The sequence below is a fragment of the Furipterus horrens genome, unplaced genomic scaffold (assembly GCF_987537825.1).
Source record: "Furipterus horrens unplaced genomic scaffold, mFurHor1.1.pri manual_scaffold_4, whole genome shotgun sequence".
NCBI classification, from domain to species: Eukaryota; Metazoa; Chordata; class Mammalia; order Chiroptera; family Furipteridae; genus Furipterus; species Furipterus horrens.
Window position 1 is genome coordinate 37591265 of NW_028327174.1, and position 26075 is coordinate 37617339.

The following is a 26075-nucleotide window of genomic DNA, read 5'->3' on the forward strand; positions in this document are numbered from 1 at the left end:
ATAAAATTTCCAGAATCTATTATCAATTATATTATAAAATTATTGCATAGATTTATTTATTTTTACCAACAGTGACATTAAAAATTGCCTGATATCCAATCTCATGACTGTTATAAATATTTTTAAACTTTTTGTTGCTGCATTATTTTAAATTCTATTAAGGATCACATTTAATATTTAAAAATATTTTATATTAGACATTCCTTTAGAATGTTTGACCTTTAATTCAGTGTCAAACTGCCCTTGATGCGCATCTCAATTCTTTTTACTATCAATTTATCCTCCATTCTATTATTTCCTTTATCTCTTTTATTGTTTATTTTGATGCTTTTTACATTGGACAAGGACATACCTTTTTTCATTAAGGATATTTGGGTGCTATACTAAGTCCCAGCATATAGGAGAATGTTTTTCTGTTCACTTAATATATAAGGAGCAACTTTGTTGAGTTTAACACGTTTGGGTAACAAACATTCTCTCAAAAATATACATTATTTTCTCTCTTTTAATGCTGATTTCAAGCCAAGGCCAAATTGATTTTTACTTTTTTATAGGTAAATTGTGTTAATGGGTTCTCATGCTATACAATATTTTTTTTTGTTTTTAATATTTAAAAATTTTATTGTAATATGTGTAGGCATTCATATTTTTGCATTAATTTAGTGTGATTCAGTTATTGAACAATGTCCATTATGAATAAACATGTTTCTTCAGTTTTGGAAAAGTTTCTTTTTATTATAATATTGGTTAAATTGAAAAGAGCACATATCAATATTTACTCATAATATAGAGAAAAAAGGGGTAAAATATATTGGTCTCAGAAGTTTTTGAGTTAGTTCTAATTATTAAGTGATATTCCTGTGTAATAAATTTAAATTTTTTTCCAATACAGAAAAAGATGGAAAGTTTCCCAATTGATTTTATAAAGCAAGTATAAATCTAGGTAGCAAAGTCAGACAAAATACCACAATACAACTGTGGAAATCACTCGTTAATTAATACAAAAAAAAACCAACTAAATAAAATAGTTTTAAATTAAATTTGGCAGTATATTAAAAAATATACCCAATAAAGTATGTTTTATTTCACATATGGCTTAATATTAAGAAATCCATTAATATAATCCATCACATAAAAAAAATCTATATGCTCGTTTCAGTAATACTCATCTGTAATAACTGGGCTGGAGAGTTTTCATTTTGCATTAAGTTCTATACCATTTTATTGCAGAGGAGAAGCCACAGGCTACCACTCCTGGTCAGAGCTTGCCAACAAGATGCACTGATATGAGATTTATAGAACACAAGAGAAAGAGAGGCTATTATTCCTTGAAAGCATTGCAAACTGACAAATGAACAAACATGAGATTCAAGTAGCATTCTAGAGTTTCTGAGTGAGAACCAATCACCTGATGTGGTGTTTCAGGCTAACATGTTCAGTTTTGATCTCCCTGACCATTGTTTCTCTAATTCTTCCAAGAGTTGTGTAAACTCCATATTTCTATTAAACTATTTACATCTGCATTATGTGAAGTAGTTTCTGTTTTCCTGGATGATCACCGATTCATACAACAGAAGTTATCTTTAATAAAATTCAAAATCTAATTTTTAAACAAAAAGACCCATAACAACCTGATAGATACATTTAAATCATGATGATATCTTATTTCACTAGGTTCTATCATGTTTAATACTGAAATATGAGAGCCATTCCAGCAAGTTAGGAACGGTAAATGATGACTACTAACACCACTGCTATTTATTAATGTATTTTCATAATCCTTAAGTCTTTAGTCCATGAACAACAAGGTGTAATTATAAGATGGGAAAAAACAAAATATTCATTATTGTCAGATTCTTTATTCTCTGTAAAACTCAAGTGAATTAAAGTGAAAATCATTAGAATTTGTGGATATGTTTTTCCATGTAGGCAATAAAAATCATCAAGTAGTTAGAAAAGATGGTCGAAAATATTACTATATATATATGTATATACTATATATACATATATATACATAACTTAGTAACAATGTATAGGAAATACATAAAGAAATAAAACATTTCTGAGAAAAATCTTGAATAAATGAAGAGACATTCCTCATTCTCAGTTGTTGAAGATTCAGTATTATGAAGATAGTAAGTCCCTTCAAATTATACATTTAATATGATTTAATGAAAATTCAATGAGAATGTTTTTAAACTTAATAAAAACTTTCATAATATTCTTCTAAAAACTATAAGCAATATTAAATTATTATTGAAAAATGAACAATGTATAGATAATTCATCTACCAAATGTTAAAGCAAATTATAAAATTATAATAATTAAAAATATAATATGGTGCCACATCACCATAAATATAGATCAATGCAAATAAAATAAAACATGCATAAACAAAACCTAGTATACATAGAAATTTAATAAAAATGAAACTGTTAAAAAAATTTTTTTTACTGTCTTCTCCACCACACTAGCCAACTCCAATGGCTGTGTTTTATTTTTTTAAAATAGACAAACAACTTCATTCTTCACTCCCTCATCAATTGCTTGGAATTTGACATCATTACTGCATAGAATGAAATTTTCACAGTGCCTTTTATCTAATAAATAGGCTTTATAGAAATTACCCTTGTTTTCAGCCTTAAAGATACATGAGAGATTAGAAGACTTAAAAGCCAATACTACCAAAAGTAACATATGGGTCTGAATCAATCAAAATTTTAATGAAATCCAAATGATTACTTTTTGTTGAATTAGAGTAATCCATCCTAAAATTTATATGGAATTCCAAAAGATCCTGAGTAGCCAAAACAAAGTTGGATGTCTCATACTTCCTGATTTAAAAATTTAGGAAAAAGCTACAGCAATTAATACAGTGTGGTATTGGCATAAAGACAGATATCTAGACCAATGAAATATAATAGAGAGCCCAGAAGTAAACTCTCACATATGTGGTCAAATTATTTTTGACAAGGGTGCCAAGACCATTCAATGGAATAGAACACTTTTCAACCAATGGTGTTGTGATAACTAGAAAGACACGTAGAGAAAGAGTGAAGTTGGGCCCTTACCTTATATCATATACAAAACTGAACTCAAAATGTATCAAAAACTTAAACGTTAACAGATAAAACAGACTTCTGGCCAAGATGGAGGCTTAGACGGACATGCTCCATCTCCCTCTACAGCTAGAAAGGAATATAGCTTCCTCAAAACAAAAGATAACCAGAAATTCCAGAAAATAAAACTACGTGGAAGCCCAACGTATGAACTTATAAATCAGCAGTACTCGCCTGGATGGGTAGGAGGGGTGAAATCGGAACCGGAATGGAAAGGTTGGGCAGGGCTGTTTGCGGTAGCAGCGGGGAGAGCGGCAGGGGGAGCAATCCCGGCTGTAGTCAAGCCCAGCAACTCGCGACCCCAATGCAGGGAAAGGCAGCCCCCCCACTGCATCAGACGGGGAGGCCTAGAGGGCGGGAGGACGAATCCCAGTCTCCCAGCAGAGAATAACGGCAGGAATCCATCTTGGACCCTCGCCCCCACACAAAGTGCTACAGCGTGGCAAGAAAGGTCAGGATCGCTGCTGGTCGCCGAGGTAGTGACAAGTACGCGGGGCTCTGCCCCGCACAACCTGCCCAGGAGGCAAAGCAAAACACAAATCTGTCAAAATGAAGCAGACAACGATTGAAATCCCAGTGACGCAGCTCACCAGGCAGCAGATGAAGAACCTGACAGATGAACAAATAAGAAACCTGTCAGAGGCTCAGTTCAGAGCTATTGTTATAAGGTAGCTTACAGAATTAACAAAAGAGTTGGAACAGGACAGGGAAGGAAAGAAAACCACTCATACTGAAAAGAATGAAAACACGTACGAGACAAGTGGTGAGGAAATAATTTCCAGAGATCAAATCAACAAACCAGAACATAGGGAAGGAACAAATAGTCAACCAGTGCAGAAAGAGGAAACAAAAAGAAAAGAAAGTGGGGAGAGGATCAGAAACCTTGGGGACAGCTATAAGAGATTGAACATTCGGATTATAGGATTGCCAGAGGGTGAAGAAGAAGAACTAGAAACTGAAAAATTATGTGAAAAAATAATGAAGCAGAACTTCCCGAAATTGGGGAAGGAAATAGACTTACAGGTCCAGGAAGCACAGAGAGTTCCAGAAAAACTGGACCCAGGGAGAACCACTCCAAGACACATTATAATCAAATTGTCAAAAATTAAAGATAAAGAGAGAATCTTAAAAGCAGCAAGAGAGAAGAAAAGAATCATGTACAAAGGGGTCCCAATTAGACTATCAGCTGACTTCTTAAGGGAGACCCTGTAGGCAAGAAGGGACTGGCAAGAAATATTCAAAGTAATGAAAATCCAAAACCTACAGCCACGAGTACTCTATCCAGAGAAGCTGTCATTCAGACTAGAAGGGCAGGGAAAGTGCTTTCAGGACAAAGTAAAGCTGAAGGAGTTCATTAGATCCAAACGACTGTTATATGAGATGTTAAAGGGACTTGTTTAGGATAAAGAGGATGAAAACTATGAACATTAAAATGAAACTGCATCACAAGAACCAACAACAGAAGCTAGGGAATCGAAACAAAGGCAAACCAAATAGGCAAAGAGAGTGGAAAAAGAACTATAGGTATGGGAAACATTATGGGGGGATGTCAGAGGGGCGGGGGGGAGAAAGGGGAGAGGGAGGGAGATAGGACAGGAATTCAGAAGCATAGTAGGAGGGAATGGAATAGACAGGAAGAGATTGAGAAGAACTATATGCACAACCAATGGACATGGACTAAAAGGGGGGGGGGACTACTAGAGGGAGGGGGACCACTGGGTGGAGGAGAGTAGAGGGAAGGGTAATTGGGACCACTGTAACAGCATAATCAATAAAACATTTTAAAAAAGAGTTAAAACTATAAGACCTTTATAAGAAAATGTAGGAGGAAGGCTTCATGACATTGGACATGGCAGTGATTTTGTGGCTATGACACTAAAAGCACAGGCAATGAAAGAAAAAAATAGATAAATTGGACCACATAAAAATTAAAACTGTGCACTGAAGGTCATGACCAACAAAGTGAAAAGGTAATTTGCATAATGGGAGAAATATGTGCCAATCATATATTTCATAAAGGTTTAGTTTTTAGAATGTATAAAGAATTACAACTCAAGAACAAAACACAAACAACCTGACTAAAAAATGGGGAAAGTACTTGAATAGATACTTCTCTAAAGAAGATACACAAATAAACACAAGTAATGATGTTCAACATCATAGTCATTAGTGAAATACAAATTAAAACCACATGAGACACCACCTCACATCTATTAGGATAGCTGCTATGAAAAAAAAAAAGTGTTAGTGAAGATATGAAAAAAGTGAAACCCTTGTGCCCTTGTGAGAATGGAAAATGATGCAGACAGTATGGAAAACACTATGACACCTCTTCAAAAAATTAAAAATAAAATTACCATATGATCAAGCAATTATACTTCGGGGTTTTTAACAACCCCCCCCCCCAATGGAAAGCAACATCTTGAAGAGAGATCTGTATACTCATGTTCTTAGCAGCATTATTCACAATAGTCAAACAGTGGAAGCAACCCAAGTGTCCACTGACAGATGAATGGATAAACAAAATGTAGTATATTTATACAACAGTTATTCAGCCTTTAAAAAAAAAGGAAGGAAATTCTGACATGTGCTAAAACAGGGATAAACCTTGAGGACATTATGCTAAGTGACATAAGCCAGTTAGAAAGATACAGATACTTTGATTCCACTTAATATGAATTGTCTATAGTCATCAAATTCATGATAGAAAGTAGAATGGTGGTTGCTAGGTGCTGGGTTGGGGGGAGTTAGAGAGTTATGTTCAACAAGTACAGAATTTCAATTTTGCAAGTTGAAAAGAGTTCTGAAAATGGATTATAATGATGGTTACACAAAAATATGAATGTAGTAATGTCATTGAACTGTACCCTTAAATATGGTGAAGGTGGTAAATTTTATGTGCATTTTATCACAATTAATTAATTATATACATACACAAATAAAGATATATTAGAGAGATATCTAAGGAAAGGAGGACCGGAAAATTTTAATTCTTTTATGCTTTCTGATCCTTGGATAACTATAATCTCATTTCATGGGGCCCTCACTTATCTCCTTTCAGCAGAATACCAGCCAGTATTGTGACTTTTCCCACTGCTAGAAATCTTGATACTAGCTGACTCTTTCATTCCCTCCATGTTTTCTAAGAAGTTGGTGCTCTCAGAGGGCTTCTTAAACTAGGCACCATCCTTTCTCTTAGGTGACTTACTTTTCAGTAGGAGTATATAAACAAGAGAAGGGGCAATCACAATACAATGTGGTGGTATTGATTTCTGGAAAATTCACTTGAAGTTGTGATAGTGTTGAATTCAGGAGGGCTTCCTATTGTATCTTAGCACATCTAAATGACTAAGAAAGTGGGGGTAAAAACAGCATAAAACCTGAATGTTTTAATTTGACAAGGTATACACTAAGAAATATCATGTACAATAACCCATCAAGATGAAAGGCTTATTTTTGTTCTAAATAATTAATAGGTATATGGTCAGAATGGAGGACATGATTAACAGGTAGAAGACTTCTTTGTGATTGACACAGAAAAAATTCAAGTTATAGGGTCCACAAGTAGGGACAAGAGCTCTCTGATTAATGGGTGTTGCAAGGAGTGAAAGACAGGATTATAATTCAATTTCGGGTGGAGAATATAGTACTTGGTTTACTTACTTATTTATTTATTTATTTATTTATTTTAGTAGCCAAGAGAAAAGTCCATGCCACTTATGAAATCATTATTTAATCTGAACTGAAAAATTAACAGATGAACTCAAGGCAACTCCAAAACTTCCCATATAATTGATTGAAAAATTTGCCACAAAAGCAATTACTTCAGCTGGAAAAGTTTCTTCAGCAGCTTCATCTCTGGGTTTTGAACTGTCGACCAATTTGAGAAAAACTATTACAATGTGTTTGAGCAAATGGAACTCCATTACAGGCATTTTTGGCTAATTCCTAAAAGATGTTTAAAAGTATTAAAAGAAGCTATATTTGTTCTTTTTGTTTCTTTGCCAAGATTATTATGAATTCCTTTAAATGTTCTATACTATTTTCCTATTAGATAGGAAGTGTGCATAAAACATAGCTGCATCAGTGAAAAGTTGCAATTCTTTCTTTTTTACTAATCAGAAATTTACCATTTGTAAAATTAGGATATTCTTAAATTTTTAACATCAATAAAGTTTAACACCTTGCAATTCTTCCTGTTAAACATGATGATGTAATTCAAGTCTGTTAACCTGGAGTACATAATAAACTCTACTTAGATTTTCATGTTTAAAGGTTTTGAAGTATTTTAATAAAAGTTCGGTATTTTAGTGGACTTTGGGAGGTATCAAGACTAATGAATCCTCTAAATTCATCTGAATTAATTTGGAAAAAAAGTGGAGTATGTAATTTCATGAAGATTTTCACTACAATTTTCTATTTGTTTTTTTGGTAAACATCAATTTCTTTACCAAACCTGCTTCTCCTGAGTTTTATATTTCAATGAATGAAATTGTCATTCTGCCAAGTTCAGCTAAAAACCTCAAACTGTGTTTTAACTTCTTTCTCTCTTTACCCCATCCACACTTACTTAGTTTTTACTCATACGAATTCTACTTTTACAGAACCTCTTGCTTGCCTTTATTTCTTTTTTCAATATGAAAGCCTACAGAATTATTCAAATAGTCTTTTAACTGAACTCCCTACCTTTGGATTCTTACTTATCCAATCGATCCCACATAATATTGCCAGATCAATTTTCTGATGGTATAAGATGCTAATGCTGATCTCTAGTTCCTACAACTTCCTGTTGTCAGTTCAGTTTTTGGAACATGCCTGGTATTCAATAATCTCAAGGACCTGTTTGCAATATAGATCTCTAGCATTATTTTCCACTTTTACATACTACAAGATGCTACATCCTTTAACTTTCCACATGCATGATATTTCCTTTATCTAGGACTTACGTTTATCACTTTCAATATATCTAAGTGAATTTGTCTCACCTGCAAGACTCAGCTCAGATTCTGAACCCTTCCCAAAAGCCTTCATCTCTTCTATCTCTTAATTTTCATAGTACTGAACTCTATACATATCATCCACTTTGTATAATGTTCATCATACATTTAAATTTTCATTTATACTTTAATCCCTTGATATATTTGAAGCTCTTTTTTAACAGGATTCATAGGTGCTTTATCTTGTTATATCCCACACTTCAATTGTCAGTAAATAGTCACTGAATTATTTAACCTGGTTGTAAGATTGAAAACCTTGAAAATACAGGTGTGAGATGTGTGAAGGAGGGCAATTTACGGACCTTTGGATAATATTATGCATTTGTAAATCTGTAGAGGAGAACTTGAGTTCACTGATCCCAAAATTATTGTCATGAAGTTGAAAATATAACAATTTACTAAAAACTAATTACATTGCATCTTATGTAGTAATTGACTAATTTCTCAATATTAAGAATTCCATGTAGTGGGCACAGATACAGCAAATGTTAAAAAATGACTTTCATAATCTATTATCTTGCCTGTTGTCTGCTTCTGATGATTTGACCTTGGCTTGTCCATAGGAGACATCCAACGCAGGAAGCAGTAGAGCCAACTTACTGCACACTGCCCTCTGGTGAGCCACAAAGGTAATCTAAAGGGGAAAATTCAGGGTTTAGAGTATAACTCACTCTCAATGCCCAGGATGTCAGCTGGTGCCAAAGAATGATGTCACATATTGAGATGTGATCACTTCTCTCAATTGTGCTCTCCTGGGTGTACCAATTCTTTCCATGCAGGTCATTAAACGTCTGTCAGCTGGTAAAAATTTCCTCTTTGTTTAACCAAAAATGGATCCAGAATAGTTGTAATGAGTCTTACTAATCCAACCTTAAAAAAAAAAAAAATCAATATTACTTCCACCACGACATTTCCCTGCATCTTCAAACATCCCCAAAGCACTACATGAAAATAATGGTAAAAAATATTCTCTTCATTTTGCAAGAAGAATAGACTCAGTAATTGACAAACTAAATTCTCCTGCATCCACATCAACAAGTCCCATTTCATATATAAAAATATAGAGCTGTCTCATTCTTAAAGAGAATGCCAGAAACAAAATAACTAACCTAATAGCATTAGAATTACTGTTTGATTTGAAAGAACCACAAGTATACTTGGCTTTTGACAATATTAAAAGTGCCATATTGCTGGGTGATATTTATTTATTCATTGCCACCTGACCAAATACCATCCATTTCTAAATTAATAATTCAAAGTGTCAGAATAGATATGGAACTGCTCAAAAGTCATACTCTAGGAGGTATACAAAGAATCCAGTATATAATGAGGTGTTTCATTGGCATCTGTAATTAACTGTTTTTTTATACAGGACATTTGTTCTTTTCTTATCTATTCCTAACTTTGCGAAACTACATTTTTATAAAATCTTCACCCGAGGATGTGTATATTGATTTTAGAGAGAGAGAGGGAGGGAGGAAGGAAGAGAGAGAAAGAGAGATGGAGAGAGAGATGAAGAGAGAGAGAGATACACATCAATGAGAGAGAGAAACATTTATCAGTTGCCTCCCATACACATGCGCTGAGGATTGAACCTGCAACCCAGGTATGTTCCCTGACTGAGAATCAAACCCGCAACATTTTGGTGCACAGGATGACCTCCAACCAACGTAGCCAGGGCTAGGAAACTATATTTTGTAGGAGTAATACCAGTAATGAATGATCTTCAAATAAATGGAAATTTTATTTCTGAAGAAAAACATGTCTTGTAAAAACATGGAATAAGTAACTTTTTGTTGTTTATTGGAGTACCAATGTTGTAAAAATAGACCACTTTTTAATCAAAATTTTGCCTATCTTATAACTTCAAGCACCTGATCTTGCTTTAGAAAGTTCTAAAATCTAAAATAGAGTGTAATTTTTCCTTCTGTTCTTTATTATGTATTGAAAGTTTAAAGTATACTAGAACTAAAATCATTTCATTACTCTCAATCTTTTAATTTCTGAGGCTGTTTACATACAAGCTCAGTAAACTTTCACATATTGTTAATTTACACGTATTTTAATTTCAAATAAGAAAACGGTATGTAAGTGGTTTCACATTGGTTTCTGCTGAGTTGTCGCTTAAATGTGGGTAAATAGATTCTGAATTCAAAGAGAAGTTTATATAAAAATAACATCTAAGGTCTTTTAACTTCCAAAATTGTTTCCAATAATATTTTATTTTGCATTTCCTAGAGACATATATTATTGAACATCTTTTCATTAGTTTACTTATTAACTATTTGTACATTTTCTTTGGTGAGATGTAGGTTAGGGTATTGTCTCACTTTTCCAGTTATTCATTTTATTATTATTGCATTTTGAGAGTTATTTGTGTGTGTGTGTGTGTGTATTTTGGTTAAAAGTCTCCCAGACTGTGGTGTGTCTTCTCATTTTCTGACATTGTCTTTCACAAAGCAGAAATTTTTAATTTTCATAGAGTCTAGTTTCTCAATTATTTTTCATGGAGTTTGCCTTTAGCATTTTACCTGAAAAGTCATCAGCAAACCCAGGGTCACTAATGTTATCTTCTAGAAGTTTTATGGTTTTGTATTTTATGTTTAGGTCTGTGATCCATTTTGAGTTTTTTGTGTGTGTGTGTGAATTGTAAGGTCTCTGTCTTAATTTAATTGTTGCATGTGGATATCCAATTGTTCCAGCATCATTTGTTGAAAAGACTATCTTTGCTCCATTGTATTGCCTTCCCTCCTGTCAAAGATCAGTTGACTATATTGATGTGAGTCTATTGCTGGGCTCTATGCTGTTATATTGACCTATTTGTCTCTTCTGTGACTAGAACTACACTATCTTTATTACATCTTTATAGTAAGTATTGAAATTAGATAGTGTGTCAGTCCTCTGATTTTGTTCTTCTCCTTCAATATTAAGTTGGTTGTTCTGGGTCTTTTGCATCGCCATATAAACTTTAGAATTATTTACAAAATAACTATCTGTGATTTGATTGAAACTGCACTAAATATAATAGATCAAGTTGGGAAGAACTGACATCTTGACTTCTTACTTAGTTCTTTGATACCTTTCATCAGAATTTTATAATTTTCTTCATATGGATCTTATGTCTATTTATTAGATTTATACCAAAGTATTTTATATTTGAGGGTGCTAATGTAAATGGTAATGTACTTTTAATCTCAAATTCTATTTTTTATTGCTGGTATATAGAAAAGCAATTAACTTTTGTATATTAATTTTATATCTTGTAGTCTTGCTGTAATAACTTACTTATTTCAGGAGTTTTCTGATCAATTCATTCAGATTTTCACAGATAATAATTTCATTTGCAAAGAAAAAAGTTTTATTTCTTCCTTTCAAATCTGTATGTCTTTATCTTTTCTTGTCTTATTATATTAGCTAACATTTTCAGTATGATGTTATAAAACAGTGGTGAGAGGGGACCTCCTAACTTTATTTTTTATCTTATCAAGAAAGCTTTGAGTCTCTCACCATTTAGTGTAATGCTATTTGGGAAAGTGTTGAAGCATGAATTTTAAGGAAGTAAGACTGAAGATCAGGAAATCACTTAAGCATTCATCCAGAAAAATTGCAGAATTATCTAAATTGGCCATAAATATTAGAAGAATGGAGAAGACAGAATGGAGAAGACATAGCTGAAATTATTTAGAAAGTTCAGTGATCAGGATTTGGTGAATATAGACAATGAATGAAAAAGAAGTTTAAGGAGGTTCTCAGTTTTCTAGCTGGGTGATTAGGTAGCAGCATCAAGAAGACAGACTATAGAAGTAAGAACAAGCTTGCGGACAGAAAATAATGTATGTCCTTTAGACATGCTGATGTGTTGAGTCTGAGATGTTCTTTGGACAATTAGAAGAGTGTCCATCAGACAATAAAACATATAAATGCAAGAATAGAGAAGTAATCTGAACTGAGTGTGTAGATTCCAATGTTACTACCTAGTCTGTCATTAATTTAAAATTGTATAAAAATGCAATAAGAGAAATAAAAGTAATTTTTGAAATCTTATGGGGTCTAGTTTTCATATAAGGGTAGAGTAAAAACCAAGTTTTCTCATTTATTTAGGAAACATTTATTTAATGTTTCTTATATTAAAGACATTGTTTTAGATGTTGTGGATATAAAAATGAAACAAATAGATCATGTCTTCAAAGGCAAGTATATAGCTTGGAAATTTCAGAGTTTTCCTAGGACAAAGAGTATGCCTGGAAGAGGAGACAGCCTGTTCAAATGCACAAAGATGAGAATGCTTCAGCATTGAAGAAAATTGCCAGTGGTTCAATGTGCTAGATACAAAGATTCACCATCAGATTCTTCTCAAAGTAGAACTTTCTACCCAGCTGCAGGAGGTATAGTTATCATTCTATAGCTGTCTGCTCTTAGGATCTTCACAGTACAAAAACCTGCCTATACAAAGTTCATATCCTTCACAAGGTAATCTGTTTCTGGTGACTGAGAGAAGTGGTAATACAAAGGTCTGATCATTTTGACCTGATGCAGGACTCTGAAAGATATATTTGTTCCAGGACTTTCTGCTCGGTTGGCAGAAACTCTGTTCTGCCTACATCACTGGTCAATGTATCAGTCTGCTCAATACTGGTTCCTTTTTTCCTTCCTATCAAAATTTTGATCTCTAATAAGCATCCTGCTTGTCAAATTCTATCTCAGCTTCTGCTTCCTGAAGTAGGGGATAAGATAATATTTTTGCCTGAATCATTCATTGTCTGCTGGTAATAAAAACCTTATCACTGGTGATAGGTGGAGCACAGACACTCCCTGGCCATAGGTAGGTTCAATCATTAAAATGTTCACTGTTGGTGAATTGGCCAAATGGATCACACACTTGAGATATATGGAGAATATGGTAGCTATAAAGTTAATGGGATTGGATGGCTATTGCTAAGCCGCTCTACTGATGTTCTACAGAAGGATAGTAAATAGTTGAGAATGAATAACAAGCAACTAAAAGCCAACTGGGAAGACAAGAGGGCATCTTTGATTACAAACAAAAAAAGCTCTTATTTTCTGCCAGAGAGAGACTGGAGAAAGCTGAGGACCATGATCAAGATGTTATAGTTAGAGTGGCTGAATTTCAAAGATGATATAAACTCAACCAAGACAGATAGATTATGCTAAGCAAAGTTGAAATGCTAGGGCCACCATGGCAGAAGAATGGAGAAGAGAGAAGCTCACAAAAATAAGCATGCTGGAACAGATACACAAATATGGCTGGCAGATGGTGAGGTGAATGTATTCCATGGGAAGGTCCAGAGGACAACAAATTTATTAAGGCTGTAAAGAATGTGTTCATGAGAGAAACACCAATATCACTAAACAATAAATTGGTGGTGCTCTGTGGGCCAGAGATGACAGCAGAAGACTTGACTCATTGATAGCAAAGGAGATGCTAGGACCCTGAAGCAGTAGAGGCCGGGTAGTGGCACTTACATGCCAGAAGCCAGGAGTGTTCATTTATTGCAGTGGCCAATAAGGTGAGAATAACAGCCAAGATTCACAAAGTTATGGAAGAAGTCAATAGAATGTGACAAACCTAGGGGCAAAATAGATAGGCAGTGAAAATAGCATCACTCAGCATGTACTAACAGAAGAAATCAAGGATTCCTGGGAGGCTGAGTGGCCACAAAAATGAAAGTGTCATAATCCCTTGCCCAATTTATGTAGCCAGTTTTCAGACCCAGAATCCATTAATCAAAGGGGCTAGGTCCCCATGGGGTTGGGCCATATGCAGCTATGGCAAGTGTACCTGGTTATGGTTTCTTTCCTACAGTCCTTCTCAAATGAGATCAACGGGCATTTCTTCAGGTAATGTGTAACAAAAGACTTCATAAGTAGTTGGGCTCTGAGTCATAGTTGATAATTTTACCAGAAAATCTAACACATCATCTGGACCCCTGGTTAAAGTGAGAAAATATGAAAGGCACTTAAATCATGGAGTTCTGTTCAAGGTTTAGCTTACAATGGATACACTGGTTACAACAGATGCAACATGGCCTGCAATGTCTAAAATATTAACTATCTGGTTCCTTTCAGAAGATGTTTGCTGATGCTGGATCTAAAGGATTCAGGGGTGGTGGTCCCCATCATATCTCCTTTTGATTCACTTGCCTGGCTCCTGTGGAAAATGGATGAATTCTAGAAGACCACAGACTATCACAAACTCAATGAAATACTATTGTTTACAACAGCTATTAAAGATGCCAGGTGTGGTACTTTTGTTATAGGTAAATCAATGAATTCATACAGCCTTAGGTGCATGGTATAGCCATTGGTTCTGTGAATGCATTCTTTTCCATCCCACTCAGATTATAGGACCAGAAGTCATCCAGTGTACATTTACATGGAATGAATCAATATATATTAACAAAGCAGTAGCAGTAGTGAAGCAGAGGAGAGAGAGGCAAAGAGTTTCTTATGGAACTGAATGTGAGAGGGATTGATGATTGTTCCCCAGTGTATATTATTCTCTTCCTCTTTTATAATAGAGTTTCTGAGTTTTAGCAGGCCCCACAGTTGCCCAGCTGAAGAAGACATTTCCCAGCTTCCCCTGTAGCTAGGCATGGCTGCCTGGCAAGGGAAATGTTTGTCTTCTGTATTCTGCACTAAAAAAGAAAGAGGTACTACTTTCACTTACCCCTTTCACTTATTGTGTCCTTTAGAATGAAGATGTGACGGCATGAGCTGGAGCAGGTGTATTAGACCATGCAAAGGAGGCCATTTTTTAACAATGGGAGAGCAACAGGATGTAAGGAGGGTGGACTGGGAATCAATGGAGCCACCATATCAGCCCTGGACTGCATATGCTTATGTTTTTATGTGAGATAGAAAATTAAGACTCATATAACCCATATTTTACTCAGGAGCCTGATTATAAAACATTTCCATAAGAGCCCAGATATGGAGCATCTCATAAACCTAATTTTACTTAAAAAATCTTCACTAATGTAAAAGGTAATTTTATTGCCACAATCTCTAGGCATCATTATTTAAATGCATTATTAATGTTTACTACATTACAACTTTAGGTAGAAAAATCAGTCAAATTATTATATGGTACTGGAGTTTATCATACATATTTTTAAGCAAAGATTCTGATAAATGTATTATATAATACAAAACCATATTATATGAATAATAGGCAAAACAATGCTTAATCTGTTAGGAAATTCCTCCTGTCCCCCTCAAAAACAGCATGTTTGTGGCTTATTGCCAGAAACAGATTTAGTTCCCACAGGTTCGATACACTGTGCTTTCTTTAAATGCTTATGATTATGCTTTCAACCTTAGAAATCTGTTTAAAAAAGTTGACTAGTCTTTTCTTTATTTATAATTTAAAGTGTAAGTTAGTTAATCCTGAATTGACAATGTAACAAATATATAGGCAGAGCTGGTCTCCAACAGGGATAACTTTCAGATGTTTGAATGATTGTTTTTTCTATGCTAAAGTCAGACATAAGGACACAAAATTCTTTTATCGTTAGAGTCATTTAATACCTAACCGTTAAGAAAGAGAAATAAATAAAAGGTGCTTCTACTTTTCATATGAAACACTTTGCTTTTTCTGGTATACTTAAAAGAGTGATCAGACTCTCAGGAGACTGTTGCCTGGGGTTTGACCGTGTTCTTTCAAACTCCATTTTTCAAACTTTAGAGTTTTCTCATGATGTGTTAATTTTGTGGTGTACCAAAAAATTTTTGAAAAGTTTAATTCAAACTCCATTTATCTTAATTATAGAAGTTCTTGCATGGTCTTCTGCCCAGAGTATTATTTGCTCCTTCTACAAAAACTAGAGAGTAATTTTTAAAGAAGCAACATGATCATTTAATATAGATGCTATATTGATAAAATCTAGCTTACTTTCTGAGTTTTCAATATGCACCATAAAAGCAGTGTTTAGCAGCTACAGATATGATATTCAATTAAGCATTGAGAATTATGTGAGTAATTTAGGTGTTAGAATTAACCCATAATATAAAAATATTGCAGAATTCATTTTTAATGTTTTTAGAAAGTTTATATCCACATATGCAAGTTAATTTTTTAGGATATAATGAAGAATAAAGGAAATAGAGTAGATACATATGATTTCAATCTACAGTCACCACATTTCTGAGTTATTATTTGGAGATCATAATTAAAAACAACTGATCATGTAAATTCATTTTTATTAATTTATTGTAATGATTAAATAGATGACATGATGGCTTGTTTTGTTTCTCTTTCTGGCTTGGGCTCTCTTTTGTGTATTAGCTCCTAAGTTAATAATAGAAGCAGTTCATATTTTCAAACACTAAGGGAGTTATTCTTGTCCAGTTATGAATCAAGCTAAACTGTGCAAACTAAACAGTTGCCAATGACAATTTTGAAAAGAGTGAGAAGTTAGGGATTAGGTATGTCCTAAGGAGGATTTCATAAATGGGTACATGCTGCACAGCATTCAAAGGTGACCAGATGGATGAAGGACTAGAAGGTACTAAAACTTCCACAGTTTACTCCTTACCTACTTTATATACAATGTGGTAAGTCAATATTTGAAATAGTTTTCCATTGGTTTAAAGTGAAAGCTGAGCATCATAAGAATCTAAAAGATTGCTCTCAGGGACAGTAGCTCATTTTATTATTTTACTCTACCATAAGCATGGACAAAAGGAAGATGGTAGATAAGGCTCTTCTCCATTTTAAGAAATGACAATACATTTTCTGACATTTACAGTGAAGCTAGAGATAGAGAATTCTTCTAACAGTTATAGATTTGGGGATTAAAAGTAACAGAAAACTGAATTCAAACTGTATTAAGTAATAAATGGAAATTGTTTACATAGATGAGAAGTCCCGTGGAGCTAAAGGAAGCTTTAGAAGTGATTTGATCAAAACTTCATGCAATTCCATTTATCTAAATTATATTAGCCTTATCTGCTTTGTCTCAGACTGGTTTCCTTTATGGTCACAAGATGATTCTTAAAAGCACTAGCGATTACATGCTTATCACCTTTATCCTCAGAAAAAGTGAAACTTCCTTCCAACAACCATTGAACAATTGTCCTGAGCTTTATTCTTGTTGGATGAACCCCGAGACATTTCATATGGTTAGAGGACAGCTGTGATTGACTTAGGGCTGTGTTCCCTCCTCCCATCCCATCCCCCAAAAACTGTGGCAAGGAGGTTGGGAGTAATTGCTGGCTTATACCAAATGGGACTTACTCTGGAAAGGGGTCAATATTAACTCAATCTACCTGAATGCTACACAATGGGGAAAATGCATGTTTTTGATAATTACTACCAGGTCATCTGTAGTATACCTTTTTACTGTAATTAGCAAATATCTTCTTTCTACCTATAACATGTGTTAGCTTCATCTGGAGTTTCTTATGGTCTATTAACCAATGAGAAATTATCTACTCCCCCCAAAATGCAAAATGCAATAAAAGAGAAAAGACAAAGTAATTGCAATAAAAACTCCCAACTAAAAACAGGAAATTTGGAAGCATTGCACAGTGGTCAGTGATCCCTGTCACATTCTGTAAAGAAAAAGAGTGAGGACTCCTGGCTGGCAGTGGTGCATGTTCTTTGGGCAGCTACTGTTTTGCTCTGTGTCCTTTATGGCCCCATCTGATATGGTCGTTGGTGAAGATGTTTTTTTCAGAAGGTTACGCTATTTTGGCAGCTCATTTCCTATTGAGTTGAGTATACAGATATAAGGATTAAAAAAACCAGGCTATTATCAATCAGGCTTGTAGTTTATAAACCAATATATTTTCCTTTTAATATTAGTTTTTTAGAAAAACTATTTGTTTCTTGTTAATTTTTATAGGCAGGTAACCATGGCCAGAGACCATGGCTAGTTCAAATTTTTACATCTTGGAATTTCTATTTCCTTCATGCCCTGCCAGTCTGAATTTAGTTAACAGCAAATAAACTACACAACAGGTCTAGTTAACATCCATACCACACACTATTACAGTTTCTTTTCTTGTGATGGGAACTCCTTCCCTGCAGTTTTATTGAGAAATATTTGACATACATCACTCTATAAGTTTAAGGCATACAGCATCATGGGTTGATTTATACATGTTTTAAAACAATTATCACAATAGGTTCAGCTAATAGCCATCTTCTCATATAGATACAATAAAGAAAAAACAAATTTTCTCCTTATGATAAGAACTGTTAGGGGTAATCTCTTACCAGTTTTCTTATGTATCATACAGCAGTGTTAGCTATAGTCATCATGTTTATATTATATCCCTAGTACTTATTTATCTTAAAACTGAAAGTTTTTACTTTTTGACCACCTTTATCTAATTCCTACTCCCCTCAACCTCTGCCTGCAGTCTCTGGTAACCACAAGTCTGATCTCATTTCTTTGCTTGCTTGCTTGCTTGCTTGCTTGCTTGCTTGCTTGCTTCCTTCCTTCCTTCCTTCCTTCCTTCCCTCCCTCCCTCCCTCTCTCTCTCTCTCTCTCTCTCTCTCTCTCTCTCTCTCTCTCTCTCTTTCTTTCTTTCTTTCCTTTCTTTCTCTCTCTCTCTCTCTCTCTCTCTCTCTCTCTCTTTCTTTTCTTTCTTTCTTTCTTTCTTTCTTTCTTTCTTTCTTTCTTTCTTTTCCTTCCTTCCTTCCTTCCTTCCTTCCTTCCTTCCTTCCTTCCTTCCTTCCTTCCTTCCTTCCTTCCTTCCTTCCTTCCTTCCTTCCTTCCTTCCTTTCTTTCTTTCTTTCTTCCATATAAGTACGATCATACAGTATTTGTCTCTCTGTCTGACTTATTTTACTTACTGTAATGCCTTCAAGGTCCATCCATGTACTTGTAAATGGTATGATTTTCTCTTTTTATGGCTGAATAGTAGTCCATTTTCTGTATATACAAAACTCTCTTAACCATTCATTCACTGATAGGCACTTAGGTTGTTTTCATATCTTAGCTATCGTAAATAATGTTGTTATGAACATGGGGGTGCAAATATCTTTTCAAGCTACAGTTTTGTTTCCTTTGGATATGCTCCCAGAAATGGAATTGCTGGATCATATGGTAGTTCTATTTTTAATTTTTGAGGACGCTTTATATTGTTTTCAATAGTAACTGTACCAATTTATAATCCCATCCACAAGGGTTCCCTTTTCTCTACATCCATGCCAGCATCTATCTCTTGTCTTTTTGATGATGGTCATTCTAAAAGGTTTTAGGTGATGTCTCATTTTAGTTTAATTTGCATTTCCCTAATGACTATGGATATTGAGCATCTTTTCATGTACCTGTTGGTCTTTTATATATTTATTACCTACACACTATACATACCTCCACATCTAAAACAGGCAAGGAAATACATCCAAAAGTACATGTCCCTTTTTCTGGGACATACTTTAGTTTTTTTTTAGCTTGGCCAATTTCTACTGATTCTTTAAGACTCATCTTGAGCTTTACATTTTATGAGGAATATTTTCTGTTTAACATGATTGAATGAGGCCCTTTTCCTCCACATTTAAAAAATAATCTTGAGAGGACTTCCGGCCAAGATGGAGGCTTAGACGGACACGCTAGGTCTCCCTCTACAACTAGAGAGGAATACAACTACTTCAAAACAAAGGATAACTAGAAATTCCAGAAAATAAAACTACACGGAAGTCCAACATATGAAGTTATAAACCAGCGGTGCCATTTGGGCAGGTAAGAGTTAAAGAGGGCAGTGCTGTTTGCGGTCTCACCTGGACAACAGCGGGCGGTGAGGAATCCCGGATCCGTCAAGCCCCTGGCGGTGCGCGACCCCGGCGAGGAATCCCGGCGGCCAAGCCCCTGCCGGTGAGCGACTCCGGCGCTGGGGAGAGCGGCTGCCGCATCGCCTTGAACAGTGAGGCCCAGGGGGGCGGGAGGACGGACCCCGGTCTCCTAGCTGAATAACTGTGTGAATCCATCTTGGACCCCTGCCCCCAAAGAAAGCACCACAGGGCTGCGAAATAGGTCGCGGACAGGCAGGCGCCGGCCGGTCGCTGATTTGTGACGCGTACACAGGCACTGCCCCCGACAGCTGGCCCAAGAAAACAAAACTCATCTGTCAAAATGAGGCAGACAACTATAGAAATACCGGTGACACAACTCACCAGACAGCAGATAGAGAACCTGACAGATGAACAGATAAGAAACCTGTCAGAGGTTCAGTTCTGGGCCATTGTTAACAGATGGCTTACAGAATTCACAAAAGAGCTGGAAAAAGATATGAAAGAAGCGAAAAACTTTCATAACGAAAGGAACAAAACCGCATACGAGACAGAAGGAAAGGAAATAAAATCCAGAGTTCATTTCAACAAACTGGAATATGGAGAAGGAACAAGCAGTCAACCAATGCATCGAGAGGAAATGGGAAGCAACAATGAAAGGATCAGAAACCTCTGGGACAGTTATAAAAGGCCCAACATAAGAATCATTGGTTTGCCAGAGAATGAGGAAGATGAACTAGAACTTGAAAAATTGAGTGAAAATATAATAAAGGAGAACTTCCCAGTCTTGGGGAAGGGAATAGACTTGCAGGTCCAGGAAGCAAGGAGAGTTCCCAAGAGACTGGACCCAGGGAGAACCACTCCAAGACACATTATAATCAAAATGTCAAAAATTAAAGATAAAGAGAGAATCTTAAAAGCAGCAAGAGAGAAGAAAAGAATTATGTACAAAGGGGTCCCAATTAGACTATCAGCTGACTTCTCAAGGGAAACCCTACAGGCAAGAAGAGACTGGCAAGAAATATTCAAAGTAATGAAAATCCAAAACCTACAACCACGAATACTCTACCCAGCGAAATTGTCATTCAGAATAGAAGGACAGAGAAAGTGTTTCCAGGACAAAATAAAACTGAAAGAGTTCATTAGATCCAAACCACTGTTATATGAGATGTTAAAGGGACTGGTTTAAAAAAAACAGAAGCTAGGGAGATGAAACAAAGGCAAACTAAATAGGCAACGAGAGTGGAAAAGGAACTGTGGGTACGGGAAGCAAATTGGGGGGAGGTCAACAGGGAGGGGGAATGGGGAAAGGGAGGGAGATGATATAGGAATTGGGGATCAAGGTAGGAGGGAATGGAATAGACGGAGAGAGGTTGGGAGGAACTGTATGCACAACTAATGGACATAATCTAAAAGGGGGGGACAACTGGAGGGAGGGGGGCCACCGGGTGGAGGGGAGCAGAGGGAAGGGAAATTGGCACAAATGTAATATTTTAATCAATAAAACATTAAATCTGGAAAAAAAATAAATAAATAATGTTGCTATAAAAAATAATCTTGATTTTGATGCTTATTATCATTCTAATATCTCATTTGATTGTCTATATCTTTCTTAAAACTTGATCCTCTTGAGAGTAGGAACATGGTTTTCATCTTAGAGGGTCACAACTTACTAGCATAACAGACCTGTAGATACATATACAAAAAAGGTAAATAATCAAACAAGATAGCTTATGGAAGGTACCCTGAAAAGTAAAAGAGTTATAAATTCTAGAGGAGATAAGAAGAGTCACTATGAAGAAATTAGGACACTTATTCATTGTTGATGAGAATGTAAAATTGTACAGTCACTTTGAAAATAATCTAGCAGTTTCGCAAAAGGTTAAACATAATGTTACCTATGACCCAGCAATTCCATTTCTAGGTATATACCCAATAGAAATGAAAATATATGTTGACCGAAAAGTTTCATATTAATGCTCATGGAAGCATTCTTCACAATAGCCAAAAGTGCAAACAACTAAAAAACAATTAAAATGCCCATCAGTTGATGAATGTATTAATAAACTTTGAAAACACGATGCAAAGTGAGAGAAGCTCGTTATAAACTAATACATATTGCATAATTCCCTTCACATGAAATGTCCAAAAGCTCAAATCTACCTTGACATAAATGTCCAAGTGCTCAAATCTACCTTGACATAAAGTGGATTAGTGGTTGCATAGAAATAAAGTGGGAGATGGGAGGAATTTAGCTGACTGACCAACTGTATAAGGATTTGTTTTGAGGTTATGAAATGTTCTAAAATGGATTGTTTTGTTGGATGTAGAGCTCTGTGACTATATGAATTGTACATTTAATGCTGGAGGTTGCTGCTGATCTCAGAGATACATATGCATTTGCATGTGACTAATGTTGAGCCATAACATTCAAGCTAGTCATGACCTTGAACCTATGCACCCGATACATGTAACAATATTTAAGAAAAGAGTTTGTATTTCTCAGATCAGCCATGACCTCCACAGGGTTAATAAAAAATAAAAGGCACAGATTACTGTGGGGAGAGGAGAAAGATTTTATGGACATGGCAAGATTTGAATTCACCGATAAACAAATGATGTGAAAAGTTGGGCAGCTCTGGCTTTGAATCCTGCTTGCCACTTGGTCAAATTACTCTCCCTTATGTTTGTATCTTTATCTAAAAAGTTAATATATTAGTACACTTACTTTTGAGGATTATGGTAGTGACAAATTAGATAATGGATTTGTATGCTAACGACAGGCACATAGCAAGTGCTCAATAAAAATTAGCTTCTATTAACAGAAATCAGAAACCTGTTTATTGAATATTATTAAGTATAGGTGGGATAAACTGAGCATGTAGATCTATTAGTGGAAACACCCAGAAACTCATCTGATGTTTCCAGCACAAAGAGATAGGAGACATAGAATTATATGAAGATAATTTTACTCTGTTTAAGAAACATTTATTTTATACCTTTCTTCTAACTGCTAGACACCATGCTAGATTGTTGGAGATACAAAGGCAAATGAGAAGTAGATTGCCAAATATACAAAGGAGAAATGGTCTTTGACTTCTTGGTGGTCAAGTAGATAGGTAAACAAATATGTGTAAGAAAGTGGAGTATTTCCTATAACAGAAATCTGTTTGCTCTGTACACAAAGTAGGAAGTCACAGGAAAAGGGGTGCAGAAGAGGTGATGCTTGTGTTCCACACCGAAACTGCTTGCTAACCACTTGATCCAACACTTACTGGAGGGCTGTCAGGATTCCTTTTTGACATATGCCATCTGCAGTACAGAGCAGAGATTATTACTGGTTTGAGCAAGTTTTGCTCTACACAAAGATGAGAAAATAATGTTCCCCAAAATGCTAAAGAATGCCTGTTATACAATTAACGTGAATATTCCAGAGACTTAAGTTTGTTCCCAGGTTACCTGTGTTTCTTAATAGATTTTAAACTCCGGAAAACACAGATCTTGAGTGGATCTTGTTCACTCTTGGATTGCCACAACTTGGCTTAGTACATGGTATACACTCATAAAAATTGTTCAATAGCCCTGGCTGATGTGGCTCAGTTGGTTGGAACGTCGTTCTGTACACCAGAAAGTTGGAAGTTCCATCCATGGTTGGGGGCATATGGGAGGCTACCAGACAATGTTTCTCTCTCACGTTGATGTTTCTGTCTCTGTCTCTCCCTTCCTCTCTCTCTAAAATCAATAAACATATTTAAAAAATTGTTTAATAAATGTTCTCCAGATCCCTCCCATGTCAAAATGGAATAATCTTTAACAAGTGGCCTGCTAGTTGACTGTTTTCAGCAACTATTGAGAGTCTGAAATGGACCAAGAAAAATCTATATAACCATGCTTTCTTGCAAATAAAACTCTTAATCAGTTTTGTCATTCTCTTTTCTTTTCTCCCAGAAAAACTATTTGCTTGAAGGCTTAGAAAAAAGGGGGTAGCTTGGTAGCTGAAAATAAACTGTCTCTGAAACAGAGATGGCATGTATAACTCGCTGTGCTCTGGAGCTGAGGACAAGAAGCAATTGTAGAGCAGAGTTCTTTGAAGTCATGCATGATAGTATTGGTCTGGAGAGGCTCTTGGTTTAGGTGCATTCCAAGTGGTGGAGAGTTCATATATGCAAAGATGAGATGGAGCAGCTGCCTGGTTAATGGTTTCTTGAGCACTTAGCTACATATCACACACTTAGCTCAGTTCCAGTTCTTATTGTACTCTGCTTGGAGGTGGTGAAAGATTAGGCCCAGCTCTTCCAAGAACAATTCTAGAGTCCCAAATGGGAGTGTCATTTGGGGATGGTTTTATTTGCATGGATTAGGCATAGAAACAAGGCCTGCCACTTAGGTTGTAACAAACAGGAGGCCGCTCCTGAGTCACCCCCTTTCAGAGGGCATCCCTCTGCCGACCACTCAAGCCAGGAGTGCATGGGCTGAGAGCATGCATGGTACCCTCAGCTCTGGCCTCAGCCTGGGACCACGTGACTCTCATGTTGCGTTGAGTGACGCGCCGCAGCATTGGGCGGGTCTGAGCGGAAATCAACTTCCGGGGGCAGAGGTGTTTGAAGCCGGGCAGTGTGCGGGCTACCCCAACTCGTGTGGCTAGGGTCGCGCGCAAGGTGTGCGCTGTGGGTCTGTGTGCTGGGGGGTGGCTCTCCTAACTGCGTAGCTCAGCGGCGTGACAGCAGCAGCGGCGACGGCGGCGGCGAGAGGGAGCAGGGAGCAGGTAAATGGACGCTCGCCCTCTGGGCCTGGGTTTGGGTACCCGGGCCGCTCGAGGCAGGAGGTACGCCTGGAGGCGCCTTGGGCGCAGGTCGGGGGTGCCCCACCCGGGTGGGGAGCGCTGCCCGCCTGCTCCGGCCTCGTCCCCGGAGGTCGCCGGGATCCGAGTCGGGGGCGTGGCCCGCCTCCTGCTGGAACCCAGCCTTGCTCCCCCCACTCTCGCAGGGAGTGCCCACTTGCACTTGCTGTCGCCGGCAGGTTTCGGCTCCTGCACGTTTCAGAATCGAATGCTTTCGGAAGTCTGCGCCCAAGTACACGTGATTATTGTGTCACAGAAACTCCCACCGAACCGAAAGTGATCCTTGTCGAGTTTTCACCGATCGCGCCTGGTTTATGTTTCCCCTTCTACTTTGCCAAGTCCACCGGGGCAAAAAGTCTACTGTGTCCGTCAGCAACTTGTTGCAATAAAAGTGGCATTTCAGGGTTAAGGCAAGAGGCAGTACGTTTCCAAGTAGTGAGGCATCCTTCATTCCCATTAGTGCGCCCCCTTTCCCCACAATAAAGATGTTTTTCCATCTGCCCTTGTTGTGTACCGCGGAGGGAAGTTTTGGACCTCAAACCTCTTTCTCGGGCTTCACTGTAAGGAGTGGCAACTCTATTAAAAGCTCACTGAGTGTTTTTTTGGTAGGATGATGATGTTGCTGCTGCTACTTTCTCTCACTTGCTTCCCTGATGAGACTTGGGGCAGAGCCTTGATTTCCTGGAGGGTAAAGTTCTGGCTACAGTTATTGGTGACTCAGCGGCTCCTTATGAATTCCTCCTCTTTTACTTCCCTCCTCCTCTGAACTGGGCAGATGCTGATGCCACTTTCCTCTTTAAATATCAGGGAGGCAGTTGGATGATGGGTTTTGGAAATAGTTTGCATGTTCTTCGGTGGAGTGATTGGGGTGGGCTGACATTTCATCTTGTTATTGCGATGGGCTAACTTTTCACCCAACAATTTAAGGCAAAATACTCAGAATAGTTAGTTCGGTGGGATGACAGGGCCTGTCTATAAATTATTTATTTTCTGTGCCATAGGAGAGCTCTACTCTTCTAACCATCCCATTTGCCCTCTGCTACAATTTCTGCTGCATTCAGGGCTGGGATTAGGGCTTTACTGTTCCTGTTAGGTAAATGGAGCAGGGAGGAGCCACTGAGGGCACACCTATGTGGTGCTGGGTAGCCCATAAATTGTGTGGCTGAGAATTGCCCTGGTTACAAAGTTTGGTATCCTCCAAGCAGGCTAAGAGGTTGTTCTGTGAGCTGGGAAATCTTACTATGAGCTGGTTTCTTAGCAACAGGATAAGCCAAATGGAGTAAACATAAAGAAAACAAAAGTGATGAAACTTACAACTTACCTCTTAACGTTTATTAAATGGAAAAATGTATCTTTTAATT

The 26075-nt window shown here is 36.7% G+C and overlaps 1 protein-coding gene across 2 annotated transcripts in view; it reads left to right on the top strand.

Annotated features, from left to right (window-relative positions):
• Nucleotides 1–26075, top strand: part of CCDC91 (coiled-coil domain containing 91) — a 458769-nt gene that overhangs the window by 138053 nt on the left and 294641 nt on the right. The window contains exon 1 of one of the 2 annotated variants that reach the window (XM_090275501.1): nucleotides 24457–24639. The exons of the other annotated variant lie outside the window; for it this stretch is intronic. The gene's annotated coding sequence lies outside the window, so the exon portion shown is untranslated. Of the gene's footprint in view, nucleotides 1–24456; nucleotides 24640–26075 lie in introns of those variants that run through there. 2 annotated transcript variants of the gene reach the window in all.